General features: G+C 43.4%; 1 protein-coding gene across 1 annotated transcript in view; it reads left to right on the plus strand.

Annotated features, from left to right (window-relative positions):
* The first annotated feature begins 12,066 nt into the window (after positions 1 to 12,066).
* Positions 12,067 to 23,547, plus strand: part of LOC126235256 (uncharacterized) — a 74,842-nt gene continuing 63,361 nt past the window's right edge. Inside the window, exon 1 of the mRNA XM_049943986.1 lies at positions 12,067 to 12,128. The gene's annotated coding sequence lies outside the window, so the exon portion shown is untranslated. The remainder of the gene's footprint in view (positions 12,129 to 23,547) is intronic.

Here is a 23,547-nt window from a genome sequence, read left to right on the forward strand (position 1 = left end):
ATTACAACCCCCAATTCATTCTGTCTCCCTGCAACAGGAATAACCTTTACAAAATGTTACCTGAACTCATGGTCCATTCACAATGACAGTGGTGGTATCTGCTTCAGTTTATGGGGACTTCAGGCACACTGTTTGCATACACACAACAATAAATACAGATTACAAATAAACATGGTGTAGAGAACAATACAGTAATTTGTGCGCCCTAATCTATCACTTACATAAGAATTACAGTGCAAAACACAAACACATACAAGGTATAACATACATTACAAGAACAACACTAGAGAAAGAAATTTAAGAAAAAAAACAAGGTTCATGGGGTGTCAAGTTGTGCTTGCACATTGTATAATGTTCACGACTGTGCTGGGAATGAGGCACTAAATCACATTATTAGCAATATCCGAAGCACTTCACAAATTCGTTAGTTTCTCTGATTGGGTTGGTATGTTGAGTCATATGCATTTATGCACGTAGTTCCATGTCTTGAGCATCGAAGGGGGCTTTTGGGATGGGGCCACAGTACTGACATCACATAGTGCTAAACAAAGGGTGTTGTTGCCAAATTGTTGCAACAGCAGTAGGGTGTGCTGGGGCATCTGCAGTACGCTGTTGAGATAGCAGCAAGACCCACACATGTGATCACGGCAGTATGGTAGGAAGACATAGTGACAGGCTCTCCACATGTCGATCAATTGTCTCTGAGGTCTACTAGTTGGGATACATCACTAGTCCAGATCTCTTCTCTCCCTGGACAGTACTTTACGTTTCACAATATTGCAGTTCGACGAGGGATGATGGCACGTGGAGTGATTCCACAAGTGTGTGAGGTCATCCAGACAGGATCTAACTAGGAGCGACGATTGCTGCAACTGCTCTCTAAGTGAGAGGAGAAGTTAGAAATGAGACAATTCATCTGTTAGAGTTTGTGGCACGATACTGCTTTGTGTATGCAGATCGGCCTATGCTAGTGAGTTGTGAAAACTCAAACAGATGAGTATATAGCGTCCCTTTCTGTCCTAAGGCACATGAGGCGCAGGCTCTGACACCGTACGTGATCTTCGTGTACTCACGACAACGTGGTCTGCCGCAGGGAATCCCTCCAAACGGCTGCCGTGTCTGGAGAGCTAGCTGGCTGTTGTGTGGTGGCTGTGTGTCAGTGTCAACGGCCAGCCTCGCTTTCACTTGTGGCCTGGAGAGGGTTGTCCCCCGCCTAATCCCTCAGGTATACGGCCCGGCGACTGTCAGCTTGTAGGACTGAATGCTGCCGCGTCCTTCTTGTTAGGTGGCGCGCTGACACTCCCCTTCTTACAGGTAGCCGATGACCTCTTGTTTTTGCTCCGGCTGGCCTCTGCATTGCCACGATAACCGTCATCTGCACAATTCTGACAAAAGTCTTATGCCTAACTTTTTCCCATGACCTTCTATGTTATAATAAATTTACATAACGATACATTGATGGTCTGTCATTTCAGATACTCTTATTTTACTTTTATAGTTATTAATCCATGGCTATCATTATAACAAAATCTTGGTGTATCTAATCTAGACATGGAAATAATTTATCTTGATATTTGTGTGGAGACCGATCTCACTACTGTACGTGGTGTGTGACAACTGATGCTATACATTGGATGAACAACTAAATGTGTGGGCCCGCACTAATATTACTCTTACTTATATAGATCGACAGTTGACATGCTGCGCCGATTTTGCTACGTCATGGAGCTATGCCCTGAACAAGCCAATCACAGTTACGATTTTGCAGAAAACGCGGGAATTTGCTCGCCAAGACTGCCTGGGAACACAAGTCATTCCCACACCTCGCTGGTAGCCCGCCAGAAAGTGTTTTCACTTAGTTTCTGCGAAGTTTCGGAATCTCTAGCCCAGCCGCTCCTTCTGGTCCCTGCGTGGGAAGTCCGCGTGTGAAGGGATAGCAACTTTTCACTGCATGCAATTAGAGAGGAAAATCGAATTACTCAGAGTAAGAAATATGAGAGGGGCTCATGCCACCTCTCACCGTTTCCATAATATCATCCTAAAGTACACCACACCTTGTATAGCCGCTCTATATACTCCTTCCACCTTTCTGCTTTGCCATCTTTGCTTAAACTGGGTTTCTATCTGAGCTCTTGATATTCATACAAGTGGTTCTCTTTTCTCCAGAAGGCAGTACCTATCTTACCCCTAGTAATATATGCCTCTATATCTTTACATTTGTCCTATGGCCGTCCCTGCTTAGCCATTTTGCACTTCTTGTCGATCTCATTTTTGAGACGTTTGTATTCCTTTTTTCCTGCTTCATATACCACATTTTTATATTTTCTCCTTTCATCAATTAAATTCAATATTTCTCCTGTTATGCAAGTGTTTTTACTAGCCCTCGTCTTTTTACTTACTTGATCCTCTGCTGCCTTCACTATTTCATCTCTCGAAGCTACCCATTCTTCTTCTAGTGTATCTCTTTCCCCCATTACTGACAATCGTTCCCTTATGATCTCCCTAAAACTCTCTACAACCTCTGGTTCTGTCAGTTTATGTGGGTCCCATCTCCTTAAGTTCCCACCTTTTTGCAGTTTCTTTAGTTTTAATCGACAGTTCATAACCAATTGATTGTGGTCAGAGTCCACATCAGCCACTGTTAATGTCTTACAATTTAAAACCTAGTTCCTAAATCTCTGTCTTACCGTTATATAATCTGTCTGAGACCTTCCAGTATCTCCAGGCCTCTTCCATGTATACAACCTTCTTCCACGAGTCTTGAACCAAGTGTTAGCTATGGTTAAGTTATGATCTGTGTAAAATTCTCCCAGGCGGCTTTCTCGTTCATTTCTTAGACCCATTCCATATTCACTAACTACGTTTTCTTCTCTTCCTTTTCCTACTATCGAATCCCAGTCACCCATGGCTATTAAATTTTCGTCTCCCTATCTTACTCCCTTTTTAATCCGAACACTTCAGCTTTGGTCTTCTGCTCTTATTATTCCCTCTTAGCTATTGTACAAATTGTACATTACCAGCCTCATCTTATAGTTTACTCCTATTTTCGTCAGACTTTTGAACATCTTGAATCACTTGACAATGTCGAGCGCTTTTTCCAATTCGACAAATCCCATGAACGAGTTTCGATTTTTCTTTAGTTTTGCTTTCATTAGCAGACTGCCTCTCTGGTGCCCTTATCTCCCCTAAAGCCAAACTGATCGTCATCCGACGCAACCTCAATTTCTTTTCCATTGTTCTGCATATTATTCTTGTTAGAAACTTGGATCCATGAGTTGATAAGCTGACTGTGTGATAATTCCCGCACTATTATGGTCTTGCAGTCTTCGTAATTTTGTGGATGATACTTTTCCTAAAGACATATGGTAGACCACCAGATTCGTAGCCGGCAGCGGTGGCCGTGCGGTTCTAGGCGCTGCAGTCCCAAACCGCGGGACTGCTACGGTCGCAGGTTCGAATCCTGCCTCGGGCATGGATGTGTGTGATGTCCTTAGGTTAGTTAGGTTTAAGTAGTTCTAAGTTCTAGGGGACTGATGACCTAAGATGTTAAGTCCCATAGTGTTCAGAGCCATTTGAACCAACCAGATTAATACATTCTACACTCCATAAATAAGACGAGAATCTCTTTGGATTTTCTGCTAGGTTTCGAGACAAAGTTTCGTTGTGGAAGCTATTATAAACAACTTGCAGTGAAATCCGCGCTAAATTTCGAGTTTTTGTAGATCGCCAGTCTTGGGTGTGAATTTGACATGCATTTTTCGTTGTTTCTGCAACAACGTTCTGACCTATTTTGTGGACCATGGGTGATCAGTTCCGTCGTTTGTTAATTTATTTGGTATAAATCTCTCAATTGCTGTCGATACTGTTTCTCTGAGTTCAAGCCACACGTGGTCTACGTTTACAATGCTAACGTCGAAGGAGTGCAGATTGTCTCTCAGGAAGGCGTCAAGCGAATGTTTACCTACTTTTCGAAAGATGTGTATTTCGTTTATTTTTGGTGAATTTGGGAGCTACATTATTGAGTCTCACTGCGACTACTTGGTCTTCACTAACGCCGTTATGCGTTTAATGTTCGTTATTAGCTCAGGATTTTTTGATTTTAAGATGTCAAGCGTGTTTTCACAACTGTTTACTATTCGAGAACTAATTGCTCGAAATAGTTTTCATAGAATGTGTTTAGCACAATTTCTTATGTTTTATGCGTACGTCGGGATCTAAACATGCATTTCTGCGAACATATTGAGGGTAAACCAAAGTCACCACCAACTATAATTTTATGAGTCGGGTACGTATTTGAAATTAAACTCAAGTTTTCTTTGAATCTTTCAGCAATTGTATCATCTGCGTTGGGAGGTCGGTAAAGGGATCTATCTATTGTTTTCTTCCGGTTGCCAAGAATGACCTCTACCCATACTAACTAACAGGAACTATCTTATCTACAAGATAACTACTTCTAACAGCAACAAACACGGCACCGTCAACCGTGTAAAGCCTATAGCTTCTGGCAGACGCGGGACTGAAAAGAATATTGTCTGGCATTTCATGTACCACGGTTGCACTATTGTTTCACATTTTTACCTTTTTTAACCTTAGTTAAGCATCCTTGTAGTCTCATATTTTAATATGCGCCTGAAGGTGAGACATGTCCTGAAACCGGGCGGTGCTTTCCTTTTTAGATATTAATAATTTGTACAGCTGTAGCGGATTTTATCATTTACAATGAATAACAGTTGTGGATGCCCCGTTGTTTCAGGTGTGCGGACATTTGCCACGCCGGACATTTGCCAGGATTTTACGTGCTCCGAAGGGTAGGGTCCCTTGTCTCCCCCTCCTCCTCCTCCTCCTCCTCATCGCTTACTGAGCCTTTCCGCTGGTTTACTTAACATAGAACCAGAATCTCTTTGGATTTTCCGCCACCATGGGGCATCAGTTTCGTTGTGGAAACTATTAAATGCATCTCGCATTGAAATCGGCACCAAATTTCGAGCCTAAGTAAAACTTCGCCCATCTGGGAGATTTTGCGTTCGTCTAAATTAGACTCGCCGTTTTCGGTGCTCCTGCAGCAGCTTTCTGTCGTGTTTTGTGTACCATGGGGCATCAGTTCCGTCTCTTATTAATTTGTTTGGTATGAAATCTCGTGTGCTGTTGATACTATTTCTTTGAACTTAAGCCACATATGGTCTTCACTTACATGGTTTGGGAGGATTGGAGACTGTCTCTTAGACAGACGTCACCGAATTTTTGGTTGCTTTTATAAATAATATTTCGCGTTTAGTTTTGGTGAATTTCTTCGTTACGGGATTGAGCCTCGCTACGACTGTGTGTTCACTAATCCCTGTATCCGTCGTGATGCTCAGGATTATTTGTGGCTAAGAGGTCAAGTGTGTTTTCGTAACCATTTACAATTTGAATGGCCTCGTGAACTAATTGTTCAAAATAATCTTAAAAAAAGCATTTAGAACAATTACGGAAGTTGTTTTCTATCTACAATAGGATCTGAAAATGTATTTTTGTCAACATACGGAAGGTAGATTGAAGTCACTGCCAACTATAATTGTATGAGTAGGCTACATATTTATGATGAGAGTCGAGTTTTCTTTTAACTGTTCAGCAACTGTTTCATCTCAGACCGGGGGTCAGTAAAAGGAGCCAGTTATTAATTTATTCCGGTTGTCGAATACAAGCTCTGCCCATACTAAGTCACAGGAACTATCTGCTTCAATGTCGCTTGTGAGCTGAAACACACATTACATTATTTTTCCTTAAATTGTGCTTCTTGTTTCTGTTGTACTGCAGATCATTACAATTACGGCTTTTCCCTCCAGAACTTAAGATGCTTTCTCTTTGACCCTGTAAATACCAGAGCTAAGCAATGTAGAACAACAACGTACGTTACATGCATAGCATTCTGTATTACTTCATTTCCTTATATCTAACATTTTAAAATTGTACGTCGACTTCAGATGACATGTCAATCATAGATGTTCTTATCTCTATTTATTGAACGTATTTTCAGTCATGTTTTCAACATTGTCCCCCTACACATTATTAACTAATGTTTCACCGCAAGGAATACCGAATTTTAGAGAGTAAATTAATATGGAGTATGTCGTTCTTCATTTCAAGCATTCACATACCCATCTCTTCTTTCCTTATTGTCTTTTGGGCATGCAGATGCAGTAATTAAAGTAGGCACAAATTCATTGATCAAAAAGAAATGATTATCGTACATTCTCATTCTCTTTACATCGTTCCTTTCTTGTTGCTCCCATGGCGATTGACTGTTTCTATCGCAATCAGTAAGCGTGAAAGGAAGGTACCGTACAGACAGAGGAATCTATATATACACTCCTGGAAATTGAAATAAGAACACCGTGAATTCATTGTCCCAGGAAGGGGAAACTTTATTGAGACATTCCTGGGGTCAGATACATCACATGATCACACTGACAGAACAACAGGCACATAGACACAGGCAACAGAGCATGCACAATGTCGGCACTAGTGCAGTGTATATCCACCTTTCGCAGCAATGCAGGCTGCTATTCTCCCATGTAGACGATCGTAGAGATGCTGGATGTAGTCCTGTGGAACGGCTTGCCATGCCATTTCCACCTGGCGCCTCAGTTGGACCAGCGTTCGTGCTGGACGTGCAGACCGCGTGAGACGACGCTTCATCCAGTCCCAAACATGCTCAATGGGGGACAGATCCGGAGATCTTGCTGGCCAGGGTAGTTGAATTACACCTTCTAGAGCACGTTGGGTGGCACGGAATACATGCGGACATACATTGTCCTGTTGGAACAGCAAGTTCCCTTGCCGGTCTAGGAATGGTAGAACGATGGGTTCGATGACGGTTTGGATGTACCGTGCACTATTCAGTGTCCCCTCGACGATCACCAGTGGTGTACGGCCAGTGTAGGAGATCGCTCCCCACACCATGATGCCGGGTGTTGGCCCTGTGTGCCTCGGTCGTATGCAGTCCTGATTGTGGCGCTCACCTGCACGGCGCCAAACACGCATACGAGCATCATTGGCACCAAGGCAGAAGCGACTCTCATCGCTGAAGACGACACGTCTCCATTCGTCCCTCCATTCACGCCTGTCGCGACACCACTGGAGGCGGGCTGCACGATGTTGGGGCGTGAGCGGAAGACGGCCTAACGGTGTGCGGGACCGTAGCCCAGCTTCATGGAGACGGTTGCGAATGGTCCTCGCCGATACCCCAGGAGCAACAGTGTCCCTAATTTGCTGGGAAGTGGCGGTGCGGTCCCCTACGGCACTGCGTAGGATCCTACGGTCTTGGCGTGCATCCGTGCGTCGCTGCGGTCCCGTCCCAGGTCGACGGGCACGTGCACCTTCCGCCGACCACTGGCGACAACATCGATGTACTGTGGAGACCTCACGCCCCACGTGTTGAGCAGTTCGGCGGTACGTCCACCCGGCCTCCCGCATGCCCACTATATGCCCTCGCTCAAAGTCCGTCAACTGCACATACGGTTCACGTCCACGCTGTCGCGGCATGCTACCAGTGTTAAAGACTGCGATGGAGCTCCGTATGCCACGGCAAACTGGCTGACACTGACGGCGGCGGTGCACAAATGCTGCGAAGCTAGCGCCATTCGACGGCCAACACCGCGGTTCCTGGTGTGTCCGCTGTGCCGTGCGTGTGATCATTGCTTGTACAGCCCTCTCGCAGTGTCCGGAGCAAGTATGTTGGGTCTGACACACCGGTGTCAATGTGTTCTTTTTTCCATTTCCAGGAGTGTATATTTGGCGGAACTAATTAAATACTGACATAATCGTCGGTATTGCTTTCGTTTCCCAAAACTTAAAAATATTTCGATTTCGGAAAAGAAGCTCTGTATTTGCCCAAGATGTCAAACAAGAAGGTTCGAATGGTTCAAATGGCTCTAAGCACTATGGGACTTAACATCTGAGGTCATCAGTCCCCTAGACTTAGAACTACTTAAACCTAACTAACCTAAGGACATCACACACATCCATGCCCGAGGCTGGATTCGAACCTGCGACCGAAGAAGCAGCGCGGTTCCGGACTGAAGGGATTAGAACCGCTCGGCCACAGCGGCCGGCGTAGAAGAAGGTTCCTTATGTACTGGTTGTATCGAAAAAGATGTGGAGTCGGCGGTTTGAAAGCGGACAGAAGTACGAGGAAGGGCGTCCCTTACCTGAGGGATCACTACCTGGCGAAGGGGCAAGTGTGGCAAATGTCCGGCATTCGTTGTTTCATTGTACTGTTTCATTAATGTGTAAACAATCAGATGTTTCACTTTGCCCATCTCTACTCACAGACCTTCTACATCTACATCTACATCGATACTCCACAAGCCATCTGACGGTGTGAGGCGGAGGGTACTTTGAGTACTTCTATCGGTCCTCCCTTCTATTCCAGTCTCCTATTGTTCGTGGAAAGAAAGATTGTCGGTATGCCTATGTATGGGCTCTAATCTCTCTGATTTTATCCTCATGGTCTCTTCGCGAGATATACGTAGGAGGGAGCAATATACTGCCTGACTCCTCGGTGAAGGTTTGTTCTCGAAACTTCAACAAAGGCCCGTACCGAGCTACTGAGCGTCTCTCTTGCAGAGTCTTCCACTGGAGTTTATCTATCATCTCGGCAACGCTTTCGCGATTACTAATGATCCTGTAACGAAGCGAGCTGCTCTCCGTTGGATCTGCTCTTTCTATCAACCCTATATGGTATGGATCCCACACCGGTGAGCAGTATTGAAGCAGTGGGCGAACAAGTGTACTGTAACCTACTTCCCTTGTTTTCGGATTTCATTTCCTTAGCATTCTTCCAATGAATCTCAGTCTGGCATCTACTTTACCGACGATTGATTTTATATGGTCTTTCCATTTTAAATCACTCCTAAAGCCTACTCCCAGATAATTTATGGAATTAACTGCTTCCAGTTGCTGACCTGCTATATTGTAGCTATATGATGAAGGAGCTTTCTTTCTATGTACTCGCAGCACATTATACTTGTCTACATTGAGATTCAATTGCTATTCCCTGCACCATGCGTTAATTCGCTGCAGATCCTCCTGCATTTCAGTACAATTTTCCATTGTTACAATCTCTCGATATACTACAGCATCATCCGCAAAAAGCCTCAGTGAACTTCCAATGTTATCCACAAGGTCATTTATATATATTGTGAGTAGTAGCGGTCGTACAACACTCCCCTGCGGCACACCTGAAATCACTCTCACTTCGGAAGACTTCTCTCCATTGAGAATGACATGCTGCGTTCTGTTATCTAGGAACCCTTCAATCCAATCACACAATTGGTCTGATTTTCCATATGCTCTTACTTTGTTCATTAAACGACTGTGGGGAACTGTATCAAACGCCTTGCGGAAGTCAAGAAACACGGCACCTACCTGGGAACCCGTGTCTATGGCCGTCTGAGTCTCGTGGACGAATAGCGCTAGCTGGGTTTCACACGATCGTCTTTTTCGAAACCCATGCTGATTCCTACAGAGTAGATTTCTAGTCTCCAGAAAAATCATTACAGTCGAATTTAATACGTGTTCCAAAATTCTACAACTGGTCGACGTTAGAGGTAAAGGTCTATAGTTCTGCACTTCTGTTCGACGTCCTTTCTTGGAAACGGGAATGACTTGTGCCCTTTTCCAATCTTTTGGAACGCTACGCTCTTCTAGAGACCTACGGTACACCGCTGCAAGAAGGGGGACAAGTTCTTTCGCGTACTTTGTGTCAAATCGAACTGGTATCCCTTCAGGTCCAGTGGCCTTTCCTCTTTTGAGGGATTTTAATTGTTTTTCTATCCCTCTGTCATCTGTTTCGATATCTGCCATTTTGTCATCTGTGCGACAATCTAGAGAAGGAACTGCAGTGCAGTCTTCCTCTGTGAAACAGCTTTGGAAAAAGACATTTAGTATTTCGGTCTTTAGTCTGTCATCCTCTGTTTCAGTACCATTTTGGTCACAGAGTGTCTGGACATTTTGTTTTGATCCACCTACCGCTTTGACATAAGATCAAAATTTCTTAGGATTTTCTGCCAATTCAGTACACAGAACTTAACTTTCGAATTCATTGAACGTCTCTCGCGTAGGCCTCCCCACATAACATTTCGCTTCGTGTAATTTGTGTTTGTCTGCAAAGCTTTGGCTATGTTTATGTTTGCTGTGAAGTTCCCTTTTCCTCCGTAGCAGTTTTCTAACTCGGTTGTTGTACCACGGTGGCTCTTTTCCATCTCTTACGATCTTGCTTGGCACATACTCACCTAATGCAAAAAAAAAAAAAAAAAATGGTTCAAATGGCTCTGAGCACTATGCGACTTAACATCTGAGGTCATCAGTCGCCTGGAACTTAGAACTAATTAAACCTAACTAACCTAAAGCCCGTCTCACACGGAGCAAGGTTCTCCGCATGTTTGCGAGATGGCGTGCATGCCTGCCGGCTTGCAAGGAAAGGAGCCGGCTATCGTCCATGCCGAAGCTCTCCCACGGTACAAGATCGGCAGCTAGTTGTGTTGTGATCGGCTGCATGTTGTATCGAACGAAGATGGCTGCTTCAGGTACAGATGTTCAGAACAAACTGGCGTTATTAGCTGTTTTGGTGCTAAAAGATGCAGAAATGCATGCTAATGAGTGAAGAAGAAAGAAAGAATGGAAGAAAAACCGGATTAAGAGGAGAAACGCTGGAAAAGGTGTGCCCTCCATGCTTCATAAAGAGTTGAGGTTAGTTCGCATACCTACTTTTGTTTGAAAAGTATCACCATTTCATTACTGTTTGACTTTATAAATATACCAATAATGACTGTTATATACGACTTTATTTTATAGGATAGAATATCGTACATCCTTTTCAAATTTTATACGAATGGATGTATATGGTCGAACAAGACACACGGCACTAGCAACTCTTTCTAGTGCTTCTGCACGCAAGTGTTTATTATAACAGTTTCCGCTTTCCACGACGTACAGACACTGTTCTTCCCAATAAGTACATATCAATGCTTCAATCGCTTCCTTGGACCACGGCGGTGCCATTATTTACTAATTATAAGAGCTTCCTACCGCACCTCACAACAGCAGAAAAGCGACTATCAACAAAGGCTTCCCGCCAAAGCTTTCCGCGTTTAACGTCACAAACGAAACGTCTCATGATTGGCCAACGCAGGTAGCACGCAGGGAACCTTACTAGAAAAATAGCACCGGACCTATCCTGGAAATCTTACAGGGTTCCCAGCCAGGTAGCCCGCTAGCACACGACGGAGCCCGCAAGGTAGCCGTCGCGCGAGCCAGCAAGGAAACTTACAGCCCGAGACGGGCTTAAGGACATCACACACATCCATGCCCGAGGCAGGATTCGAACCTGCGACCGTAGCGGTCGCTCGGTTCCAGACTGTAGCGCCTAGAACCGCACAGCCACTCCGGCCGGCTCACCTAATGCATATTATACGATTGTTTTTAACTTTGTCCACTGATCATCAACACTATCTATACTTGAGACATAACTTTTGTGTTGAGTCGTCAAGTACTCTGAAACCTGCTTTTTGTCACTTTTGCTAAACAGAAAAATCTTGCTATCTTTTTTAATATTTCTATTTACGGCTGAAATCATCGATGCAGTAACCGCTTTATGATCGCTGATTCCCTGTTCCGCGGTAACTGCTTCAAATAGTTCGGGTCTGTTTGTCACCAGAAGGTCTAAATATGTTATCACCACTAGTCGTTTCTCTGTTTAACTGCTCAAGGCAGTTTTCAGATAATGCCCTTAAAAAAATATCACTGGATTCTTTGTCCCTGCCACCTTGTGTCGTGTTGAGCACAGGCGCTGTTTACTGTTCACATTTCGAGCGAGGTGAACGGCCGGGATATCCCCGCTCAGCTCCGGTATGAGAGTCGGGTTGGTGGAAGGGGGGGGGGGCGGAGAGGGAGGGGAGACCGCCAGTGGGTCAGCGAGGCAGTGGTGCCGGCCTTGGCGCGGGCGTTGCTATCAGCTGGGCGGGTACCGCCTGCCGCCTGCCGGCTGGTGGGGGGGATGCGGCGTGGCAACTTCTAGTCGTTTCTCCTCACTCGCTGCACAGGTGCGGCCAGAGCGGAGGACGAGGCGCGCTGGCGGCTCCACACGGGTGAGTTCCGCTGGCGCTCAGCTCGCGCTCACACACTACAGTCACGGAAGAAAGTGTGGTGTCACCGCCAGACACCACACTTGCTAGGTGGTTTTTTTTTTCCTTTATTGTATTTCAATTCCCCATCGGGGCGGGCTGGCAGCAGCATAGGCGCTGCTCTTCAGCCGAAAGACATAGAACAAAACAAGAGAAGACATTTAAAAACAGCAAAGGAGAGAATAAGGTGAACAATAAATATAAAAAAGGGGAACATCATGGAAGACAAAAAAAAAACTGCTAGGTGGTAGCTTTAAATCGGCCGCAGTCCATTAGTACATGTCGGACCCGCGTGTCGCCACTGTCAGTGATCGCAGACCGAGCGCCACCACACGGTAGGTCTCGAGAGACTGACTAGCACTCGCCCCAGTTGTACGGACGATTTAGCTAGCGATGCACACTGACGAAGCCGCGCTCATTTGCAGAGCAGATAGTTAGAATAGCCTTCAGCTAAGTCAATGGCTACGACCTAGCAAGGCGCCATAGCAATTGATAGTTATCGTATGAAGCATGTCTCATCAAGAACGATGTACACAAATGATGGATTAAAGTTAAGTATTCCAGAAGCTACGCACTTTTCTTTATAGCATTCATTACGTATCCTGTTTCAGACCTCACGCCATCCTGCGTGAGCTTATAGCGTGCATATCGGTCTCCTCAAACCACAATGTGTCGGCACTTCTGTCGACACATCAGAAAGGATTCATACACCGTTGCTCATGAAGAATAGCTAACTACAGATCACCACCAGAGATGTTTCCAGAATGAGATTTTCACTCTGCAGCGGAGTGTGCGCTGATATGAAACTTCATGGCAGATTAAAACTGTGTGCCGGGCCGAGACTCGAACTCGGGACCTTTGCCTTTAGCAGGGAAGTGCTCTACCAACTGAGCTACCCAAGCACGACTCACGCCCCGCCCTCACAGCTTTACCTATGGCAGTACCTCGTCTCCTACCCTACAAACTTAACAGAAGCTCTTCTGCGAACCTTGTTATTTGATAAACTAACAATAAAAGGGTTTTTCTTCCTAACCTGTATACTACAGGGTGAACATTAATTAAACCGAAAAGCTGCAGGGACGGACTCTAGACTGGAAATGGAAGAGAAAATGTCCAGTCAACTTGTATCCGGAACTTGATGGTGTGCGTGCAACGACGATAATTCGTCCGCGAACACAATGCAGAGCTGCATCGCATCCACATCACAACAGATATTCAAAGCGTCCTCCATGGGATGCACTGCACGCGGTTAACATGCAGAATACATGTAAACCTACTTTGTCTTACACTATGTTGGCGGGTAACTTGCCTGGAACTTGTGTGTGGCTGGTCCCGGCGGAGGTTCGAGTCCTCCCTCGGGCATGGGTGTGTGTGTTTGTCCTTAGGATAATTTAGGTTAAGTAGTGTGTAACCTTAGGGACTGATGACCTTAGCAGTTAAGTCCCATAAAATTTCACACACATTTGAACATTTTTTATTTATTTATTTATTTTATTTATTTATTTATTTATTTTTTTGCCTGGAGCTTGTACTGAGGTTTGTCTCAGTGTCCTGTAGACCTCGGTGTCCAAATCTGGTGTACACACAGTACGCCACCTCCTTGTACGTTAATCTATCTGAAAGGACACGTGATCACAGAGGACACACGATCACCCAAATGACCAAGAAGAAAAGGCTTGAAATGTGGTGCGATGTAGCTGGTATCCGTGTGAGTACTTGTTTTGGTATAATAGTGCTGCCTCTCGATTGTTTTCATCTGTTTGGCCGTACGCAAACATCATCTCGGCTTGTGTCCGACTTGAACACAGGACCATTCTGCTGCGTACTGTACCGTGCGTCAGTCACACAGCCTGCAACACACAAATAGCATACGGCACGTGGTCGAGGAACTCTCATTCGTCAGCGCCATCTACAGTGGCAACGATGCATTTCCGGATACATGTATACCAGACCTTTTCTCTTTCATTTCCAGGCAGAATTCTGTCACTGAGGTTTGTCGGTTTTATTAATGTTTACCCTGTATAAAAGGATTAAATAATTATCCTTCTGCATAAAGTAAATAAAAATTCTGTACCAGATGGCTTCACATAGAGCGGAGAAAACTATTCATACATTCTAGCTTTTTTTTCATGCTGCACATCGAAATTTTTATTTTTATTTATGCGCCCAGACGTGTTTCGCCTTTTTTACAAAGCATCTTCAGTGGTGTCAGGTAACGTCTAATTCGCAGCACATAAGCGAACTGCCTTTTTTCATCTGGGTAACAGGTGGACACCTTACAGTTCACTTTCAGTTCACTGTTTACGTTACACATCACTGAACAGTGGTGTGTAACGTAAAAAGTGAACTGAAAGTGAACTGTAAGATGTCCACCTAGTTGCCAGATGAGAAAAAGCAGTTCGCTTAGATGCAGTGAATTAGACGTTACCTGACACCCACTGAAGATGCCTTGTAAAAAAGGTGAAACGCGTCTGGATGTATAAATAAAAACAAAAATTTCGATGTGCAGCATGCAAAAAAGGCGTTTCTTTGAAACAACTGCAATTTATATACAGCTGCTGCGAAAACGGTCACTACAAGAAACGTATTATTCAAAGAAAATTATAAGTATATAAATTTAATGGCAGTATTAATACTTTGTAACCATTCCTATTCTTTGTATCACTTCTGTTAACCTCGCTGGCGTGGAATGCACCAGTTTTTTAGCAGTCTCTGAGATAATCTTTTGCCGTTCTCCTTGTAGACCTTGTTACAGAGCAGTCGGTTCTTTTATCACAATTTTTTCACTCGTAAACCAAAGATGTTAAATTGGATTTAGGTCTGCGCTCTGCGGTGGAAACTTCAGAACGTGGGCAATATGGTACAACAATGACAAACAAGCAACATCCGCAGAAAGTATTCATCTGTGCCTAAGCCCAAGCTATCGCCACTTTTTCGAAGATTTTTCTTGTTGTTGTTGTTGTTGTTGTGGTCTTCAGTCCTGAGACTGGTTTGATGCAGCTCTCCATGCTGCTCTATCCTGTGCAAGCTTCTTAATCTCCCAGTACCTACTGCAACCTACATCCTTCTGGATCTGCTTAGTGTATTCATCTCTTGGTCTCCCTCTACGATTTTTACCCTCCACGCTGCCCTCCAATGCTAAATTTGTGATCCCTTGATGCCTCAAAACATGTCCTACCAACCGATCCCTTCTTCTAGTCAAGTTGTGCCGCAAACTTCTCTTCTCCCCAATCCTATTCAATACCTCCTCATTAGTTGCGTGATCTACCCACCTTATACTCAGCATTCTTCTGTAGCACCACATTTCGAAAGTTTCTATTCTCTTCTTGTCCAAACTGGTTATCGTCCATGTTTCACTTCCATACATGGCTACACTCCATACAAATACTTTCAGAAACGACTTCCTGACACTTAAATCTATACTCGATGTTAACAAATTTCTCTTCTTCAGAAACGATTTCCTTGCCATTGCCAGTCTACATTTTATATCCTCTCTACTTCAACCATCATCAGTTATTTTACTCCCTAAATAGCGAAACTCCTTTACTACTTTAAGTGTCTCATTTCCTAATCTAATCCCCTCAGCATCACCCGATTTAATTTGACTACATTCCATTATCCTCGTTTTGCTTTTGTTGATGTTCATCTTATATCCTCCTTTCAAGACACTGTCCATTCCGTTCAACTGCTCTTCCAAGTCCTTTGCTGTCTCTGACAGAATTACAATGTCATCGGCGAACCTCAAAGTTTTTACTTCTTCTCCATGACTTTTAATACCTACTCCGAATTTTTCTCTTGTTTCCTTTACTGCTTGCTCAATATACAGATTGAATAACATCGGGGAGAGGCTACAACCCTGTCTCACTCCTTTCCAAACCACTGCTTCCCTTTCATGCCCCTCGACTCTTATAACTGCCATCTGGTTTCTGTACAAATTGTAAATAGCGTTTCGCTCCCTGTATTTTACCCCTGCCACCTTCAGAATTTGAAAGAGAGTATTCCAGTTAACGTTGTCAAAAGCTTTCTGTAAGTCTACAAATGCTAGAAACGTAGGTTTGCCTTTTCTTAATCTTTCTTCTAAGATAAGTCGTAAGGTTAGTATTGCCTCACGTGTTCCAACATTTCTACGGTATCCAAACTGATCTTCCCCGAGGTCCGCTTTCTTTAGGAAATTTAAATACTGACATCTATTCACCTTACCTTCAATGAAAACAAGTTGTCCAGCACCACATACGTTCCCATACCATAACTCCTCCACAACCGTGCTTTACTATGGGTTCAACATGTTTGGGAACCAGCTCAGCATTTGGACGCCTTCACATCAAAATCCTCCCATCATGTACAAATATGTTAAATTCACTTTCATCTGTGAACAGTACCTTCTCTCAGAAACTTGCATTCTTACTTACATGTCCTCGAGCAAATTCAGTTTCTTGTTCTTGTTGCCGTATGGTTTCCTTCTAGGTATCTTAGCTCCGTAACCTCTACTACTTAAAATGTAGCAAACAGTCGTTGGTGAGATTTCCTTCCCAAACTGATGATTAACATGTGCAGACAAAACAGAAGCTGTCTTTTTTCTACCATCCTCATTAACATATTGCAGCCTCTTTGCACTACCTTCTGTGATTGAGCTCTTCTTTCGCTGTTAATAAGAGAATTTATTTCTCTAAATCGAGTTATTATGTAATGCACAGTTGCCCGACATCTTCACATAATATTAACTATGTCTGAAAATAATTTTTCCTTTTCATATTGGCCTTTCATTTTGCCTTTCATATTGACCTTTCCTCTACAGTTGTTTCCTACGCTTTGCGGCACATTTTACTCTTGCACGGCATTCACCGCATATCAGAACCAACATGCACGAGGTGCAGCTTGCCTCTAAGGCGTTTCTTGCTGCAACCAGTTCGTTGGTCATATCTACGTTTACATTTCTAGTTGTGTGTGAATACTTTTTCCCCACTGTATGAAGCCAGGTGGTTCAGAATTTTTAAATACTTTTTGCAGATGGCTTTAGTTAAGCTTTCTATGTATTAGGAAGGAAACCCAGTACTATTATTTTACCAAAGAACTTCTCTGATTACGATCTTTAGTTCTAATAAATAAAGGATTCTATATGAACAACAACTTTTTTCATGACTGTATTTTCATAAGGGGATCCCATAAACGGATGTAGTACACTGATTTCCTAGTATCACTTCTGGTTTGTCAAGTAAACCTCCAAGTATCGATTCTGGAAACGCGGTCCTGTACCCGAGTCAGGATAACAAGGTGTTTGACGAGCTAGTTGTTTATAAAAGAATTGCCATAGCATCAACCCAAAATGAACTAGCTTGTCCGTGCCTTCCATTTCGTTAGCAGTTGCCAAATAGCTCTGCGCAAGACAATTATGGTTTCTAACGTTGATGTTGCCATTCCTTTTCATCATATGCTTTCTTTATGCTAATTATTTTTCATAAATCACAAAAGAATATCCGTAGCTAATAATGAAAATGAGCAGCAAAGTGATGAGGATATTGCGTCCCAGCAAGCCGAACTCAGTACTGAAGAGTAACGAAAAACATTCGAAAGAGCTCATTAGTAAACTGAACAGCTGTTGCTGCCGCAGCCGTATTGGGTTTGCGTGTAAAGGTCAACGTAAACGATAAATGTATTTGACAAACTCACTCTTATCTAGTCACGGATCCTGCCAAGCAAGTCCGTACACGTACAAGCAATGTTTGTCACTGTAACTTCACTTTAGAAGTAGACGCTGTCCGTGTTCGTGAGTATGTTGACAGTAATGAGAATACTCACAAAAGTAGACAAAGCCAAAGCAGTCCTGACATTGACTTTGGAACTATGTTTGAAGAAGAAGAAGAAGAAAACAAGACACTGGTCCAGGGAATGGTTTAAAATGAGAGAAATATATACATGAGAGCCTATAATATTAGAAAGAGAACCTGACGATTATATCAATTATGTGCGGATGAACATTGAAACTTGTGGTAACTTCACCCTCACGTTGAAAAAGAAAACACAAGTAGTGTAAGCGAAAATTTAGTCTCTTCTACTTAGTCCTGTAATGACAGACATTCATTAAAATATCACAGCGTGGAAACTTATAGTCCACATCGTCCGTCTAAGAACCAGAGATTTCCTTTATTACATTGGACGCCCGCTTGTATGTTATGCATAAAATATAGCTTTTGTTCATAACCTCTTCCTACGTAATATATGCCTCTACCATTTTGGTAAATGACATACTATTTCGTTTTTATCCTTGATCGTGGTTTCCATAGTTGCGAAAACTCACGATACAGTGAAATGACTTATAATAAACAATTTTTCACTAAACATATGCGGCAAAATGAAATGATCGTGTGGAACTGCTGGCCCGGAGTGCCCTTACGGCGAGATCGGTCGCCGGTTGCAAGTCTTATTTCACGTGACGTCAAGTTGAGCGATTTGCGTGTCGGTGATAATGATGCTGACAACACAACACCCAGTCCACTGGCGGAGGAAATCTCAGACGCAGCTGGGAATCGAACCCGCGCCACTGTATCGTAAGCGAACCCATTACCATTCAGATAAACAGTCGGACAACATATGCAGCGTATCATTGACACAAACGATGTCTACCATCTTATCAAACTCTGTCAATTAAAATTTCTCACAAATTCCTCAAGCACAATCTATGCTGGACAAATACGTCAAACAGTATTGTACACGGTCAACTATTTGGCAAGCATAGTCAAGTTTGAGAAAATGTTTGATCGTTTACGGGGGCCTTAACAGCTAACTGACAACGACGACCCTATCCGTTATAACAGTCAATCGCTTTGTTATTCTGATCCAGGTGCAGCTGCCGGACTTCCTCTTCCAGAAACGGTTGCTTTCGCTCCCACCCAAACGCAATCTGATTTTGAAATGTGCTTGGGTTATCAGGTTTCGTCTTGCTTCTAAAAATGTTCGGCTAGTTGGGACGCAGTGACTCTTCGTGCAGTGAAGAACAAGTTGAATTATTACAGCGAGCATAAAGCTGTCTACCAATAATATCTAATTGAAGAGGAACCGAAATTGTCCTTACTAAATCAGGAATCGGAGCGACCCAATTTCCAGACGCCGTTGTGCAAAATAACTGACGATCGCAAAACTGATGTTTGATCCATCCAGAAAAACCACTTTAATCCTTAACCTGTAAACACAACACTCAAAACGATTTTCTAAATTCTGGTTTCCTCTTCTGGTGGTTACCCGCACCTCGTGGTCGTGCGGTAGCGTTGTCGCTTCCCACGCCCGGGTTCCCGGGTTCGATTCCCGGCGGGTTCAGGGATTTTCTCTGCCTCGTGATGGCTGGGTGTTGTGTGCTGTCCTTAGGTTAGTTAGGTTTAAGTAGTTCTAAGTTCTAGGGGACTTATGACCACAGCAGTTGAGTCCCATAGTGCTCAGAGCCATTTGAACCATTTTTCTGGTGGTTGCGACACACGCAAACGCAACGACAGAGAAATACTAGTACAAGCACCGTGTTATTTTACAGCTCACCTATCTGTCACTTCGTGGATAGAGTAACAATGAACAGCTTGAAGACCGGTGACTATTTAGTAAAAACTTTCTAAGGCCAAGATAGGATGAATAATTCTTTATTTACAACCGGTTTTGACAGACTTCGCTGTATTTTCAGGTCTTTAAAAAATTTTAATATGAATGTGTTCATTTTGAATTGGAACCTCAAGCCAATCGTAAAATGTAGCACATTATGCAAAAGTTACCTTTAAATAAAACATTTAAAATCAAAAAGCACCTTGTCCCCGTAGCCATGTCCACATATGTAGCGCTCATTGATGATTGTTGCGTCGTAAAAATCGCAGCACACAATAAAATGTATAGTAGCACATCTGTTTACATTAACTGGATATGCTCTAATCATTGTAAGGTACATGAGTTGTATCGTATACGCCGTCTAAGGTGGATCAATGATTAGAACTACTATGCATTTTATTGTGTGCTATGATTTTTGCGACGTAACAATCATCTGTAAGCGCTATATACACTGAGGCACGAAAGAAACTGGTATAGGTATGCGTATTCAAATGCAGAGATATGTAAACAGGCAGAATACGGCGCTGCAGTCGCCAAAGCCTATATGAGACAGCAAGTGTCTAGCGCAGTTGTTAGATCGGTTACTGCTGCTACAATATCAGGTTATCAACATTTCTAAGTCCACATCTACATCTACGTAATTACTCTGCTATTCACAATAAAGTGCCTGGCAGCGGGTTCAATGAACCTCGTTCAAGCTGTCTCTTTACCGTTCCACTATCGAACGGCGCGCGGGTAAAACGAGCACTTAAAATTTTTTAGTGGGAGCCCTGATTTCTCTTATTTTATCGTGATGATCATTTCTCCCTATTTGGGTGGGTGCCAACAGAATGTTTTCGCAAGCGGAGGAGAAAACTGGTGAATGAAATTTCATGAGAAGATCCTGTCGCAACGAAAAACGCCTTTGTCTTCAATGATTGCCACTCCAATTCGCGTATCATGTCTGTGGCACTATCTCCCCTACTTCGCCATAATACAAACCTAGCTGCCCTTCTTTGTACTCTTTTGATATCATACGTCAGTCCCATCTGATGCGGATCCCACATCGCAGAGGAATACTTCAGAATAGGGCGGACAAGTGTGGTGTGAGCAGTCTCTTCAGTACACCTGTTGTACATTTGAAGTGTTCTGCCAATGAATCGCAGTCTTTGGATGGCTCCACCCACAACATTATCTGTGTGATCGTTCCAATTTAGATTATTTGTAATTGCAATCCCTAAGTATTTAATTGAATTTACTCGCGGTGGTATAGCGGTTCTAGGCGCTCAGTCAGGAACCGCGCGACTGCTAAGGTCGCAGGTTCGAATCCTGCCTCGGGCATGGATGTGTGTGATGTCCTTAGGTTAGTTAGGTTTAAGTAGTTCTAAGTTCTTGGGGACTTATGAACACAGATGTTGAGTCCCATAGTGCTCAGAGCCAATTGAATTTACAGCCTTCAGATTTGTGTGACTTATCGCGTAATCGAAATTTAGCTGATTTCTTTTAGTACTCATGTGAATAACTTCACACTTTTCCTTATTCAGGGTCAATTGCCACTTTTCGCACCATAGATATATCTTATCTAAATCATTCGTTTTGGTCATCTGATGACTTTACAAGACGGTAAATGACAGCATCATCCGCAAACAGTCTAAGACGACTACTGAGAACGTATCCTACGTCGTTAATACAGATCAGGAACAATAGAAGGCCTATAACACTTCCTTGCGGAACACCGGATATTATTTCTGTTTTATTCGATGACTTTCCGTCTATTACTACGAACTGTGACCTTTCTGACAGGAAATCACGAATCCAGTCGCACAAATGAGGCGATATTCCATAGGCACGCAGTTTGGTTAGAAGACGCTTGTGAGGAACGGTGTCGAAAGCCTTCCGGAAATCTAGAAATAGGGAATCAATTTGACATCCCCTGTCGATAGCATTCATTACTTCATGAGTATAAAGAGACAACTGTGTTTTACAACAACGATATTTTCTGAATCCGTGCTGACTACGTGTCAATAAATCGCTTTCTTCGAGGTACTTCATAATGTTCGAATACTCTATATGTTCCAAAACCCTATTGCAAATCGACGTTAGTGATATGAGCCTGTAATTCAACGGATTACCCCTACTTCCCTTTTTGGGTATTGGTGTGACCTGAGCAAATTTACAGTCTTTAGGTATGGATCTTTCTGTGAGCGAGCGGTCGTATTTAATTGCTAAATATGGAGCTATTGTATCAGCATACTCTTAGAGGAACTTGACAAGTATACAATCTGGACCGGAAGCCTTGCTTTTATTAAGTGATTTAAGCTGCTTTTCGACACCGAGGATATCTATTTCTATGTTTCTCATTTTGGTAGTTGTTCTTGATTGGAATTCAGGAATATTTACTTCGTCTTCTTTGGTGAAGGAGTTTCGGAAAATCGTGTTTAATAACTTTGCTTTAGCGGCACTGTCATCAATGACTTCACCGTAGTTATCGCGTAGTAAAGGGATTGATTGCGTCTTGTCACTGGTGTGCTTTATGTATGACCAGAATCTCTTTGGGTTTTCTGCCACATTTCGAGACAGCATTTCGTTGTGGAAATTATTGAAAGCATCTGGCATTGAAGTACGCGTTATATTTCTAACTTCTGCAAAACTTAGCCGGTCTTGTGGATTTTGCGTTCTTTTAAATTTGGCATGCTTTCTTCACTGCTTCTGTAACAGCGATCTGACCCGTTTTGTTACCATAGGGGATCAGTAACTCCACTTATTAATTTATGTGGTATATATCTCTCAATTTCTGGCGATACTATCTCTTTGAAACCATTCCACAACTTTTCTACGCTTACATGATCAGATGGGAAGGAGTGCAGACTGTCTCTTAAAAAGGCGTTAAGAGCATTTTTATCTGCTTTTTTCATACAGATAGATTTAAGTGAGTTTGAACGTGATGCTATAGTCGGCGCTCGAGCAATAGAACACAGCATTTCCGAGGTACCGATGAAGTGGGGATTTGCCTGTAGGACCATTTAACGAGTTACTCTGAATATCAGGAATCCGGTAAACATCAAATCTCCGACATCTCCGGAAGAAGATCATGCAGCAACAGGGCCAACGACGACTGAAGAGAATCGTTCAACGCGACAGAAGTGTAATCCTTCCGCAAATTTCTGCAGATTTCAGTGCTGGGCCATCAACAAGTGTCAGTGTGCGAACTATTCAACAAAACATCATAGATATGTGCTTTCGAAGCCGAAAGCCCACTCGTGTACCCTTGATGACCGCAAGACACAAATATTTACGCATCCATTGGGCCCGTCAACACCGACTTGGACAGTTCATAACTAGAAACATGTTGCCTGGTCGGACGAGTCTCGTTTCAAGTTGTATCAAGCGAATGGACGTGTTCGGGTATGAGGACAACCTCATGAATCAATCGACCCTGCATGTCAGCAGGGGACTGTTCAACCTGATGGAGGCTCTGTAACGGTGTGGAGCGCGTACAGTTGGAATGATAAGTGACCCCTGATACGTCTAGATACGACTCTGGCAAGTGACATGTACGTAAGCACCCTGTCTGATCATCTGCATCCATTCATTCCATTGTACATTCCGACGGACTTGGGAAATTCCAATAGGACAATGCGACACACTACACATCCAGAATTCCTACAGAGTGGCTCCAAGAACACGCTTCTGAATTTAAACACTTCCGCTGGCCAACAAACTACCCAGACATGAACATTATTGAGCATATCTGTGACGCCTTGCAATGTGCTGTTCAGAAGAGATCTCCACCCTCTCGTACTCTTACGGATTTATGAACAGC

This window comes from Schistocerca nitens, chromosome 2, assembly GCF_023898315.1.
Source record: "Schistocerca nitens isolate TAMUIC-IGC-003100 chromosome 2, iqSchNite1.1, whole genome shotgun sequence".
NCBI classification, from domain to species: Eukaryota; Metazoa; Arthropoda; class Insecta; order Orthoptera; family Acrididae; genus Schistocerca; species Schistocerca nitens.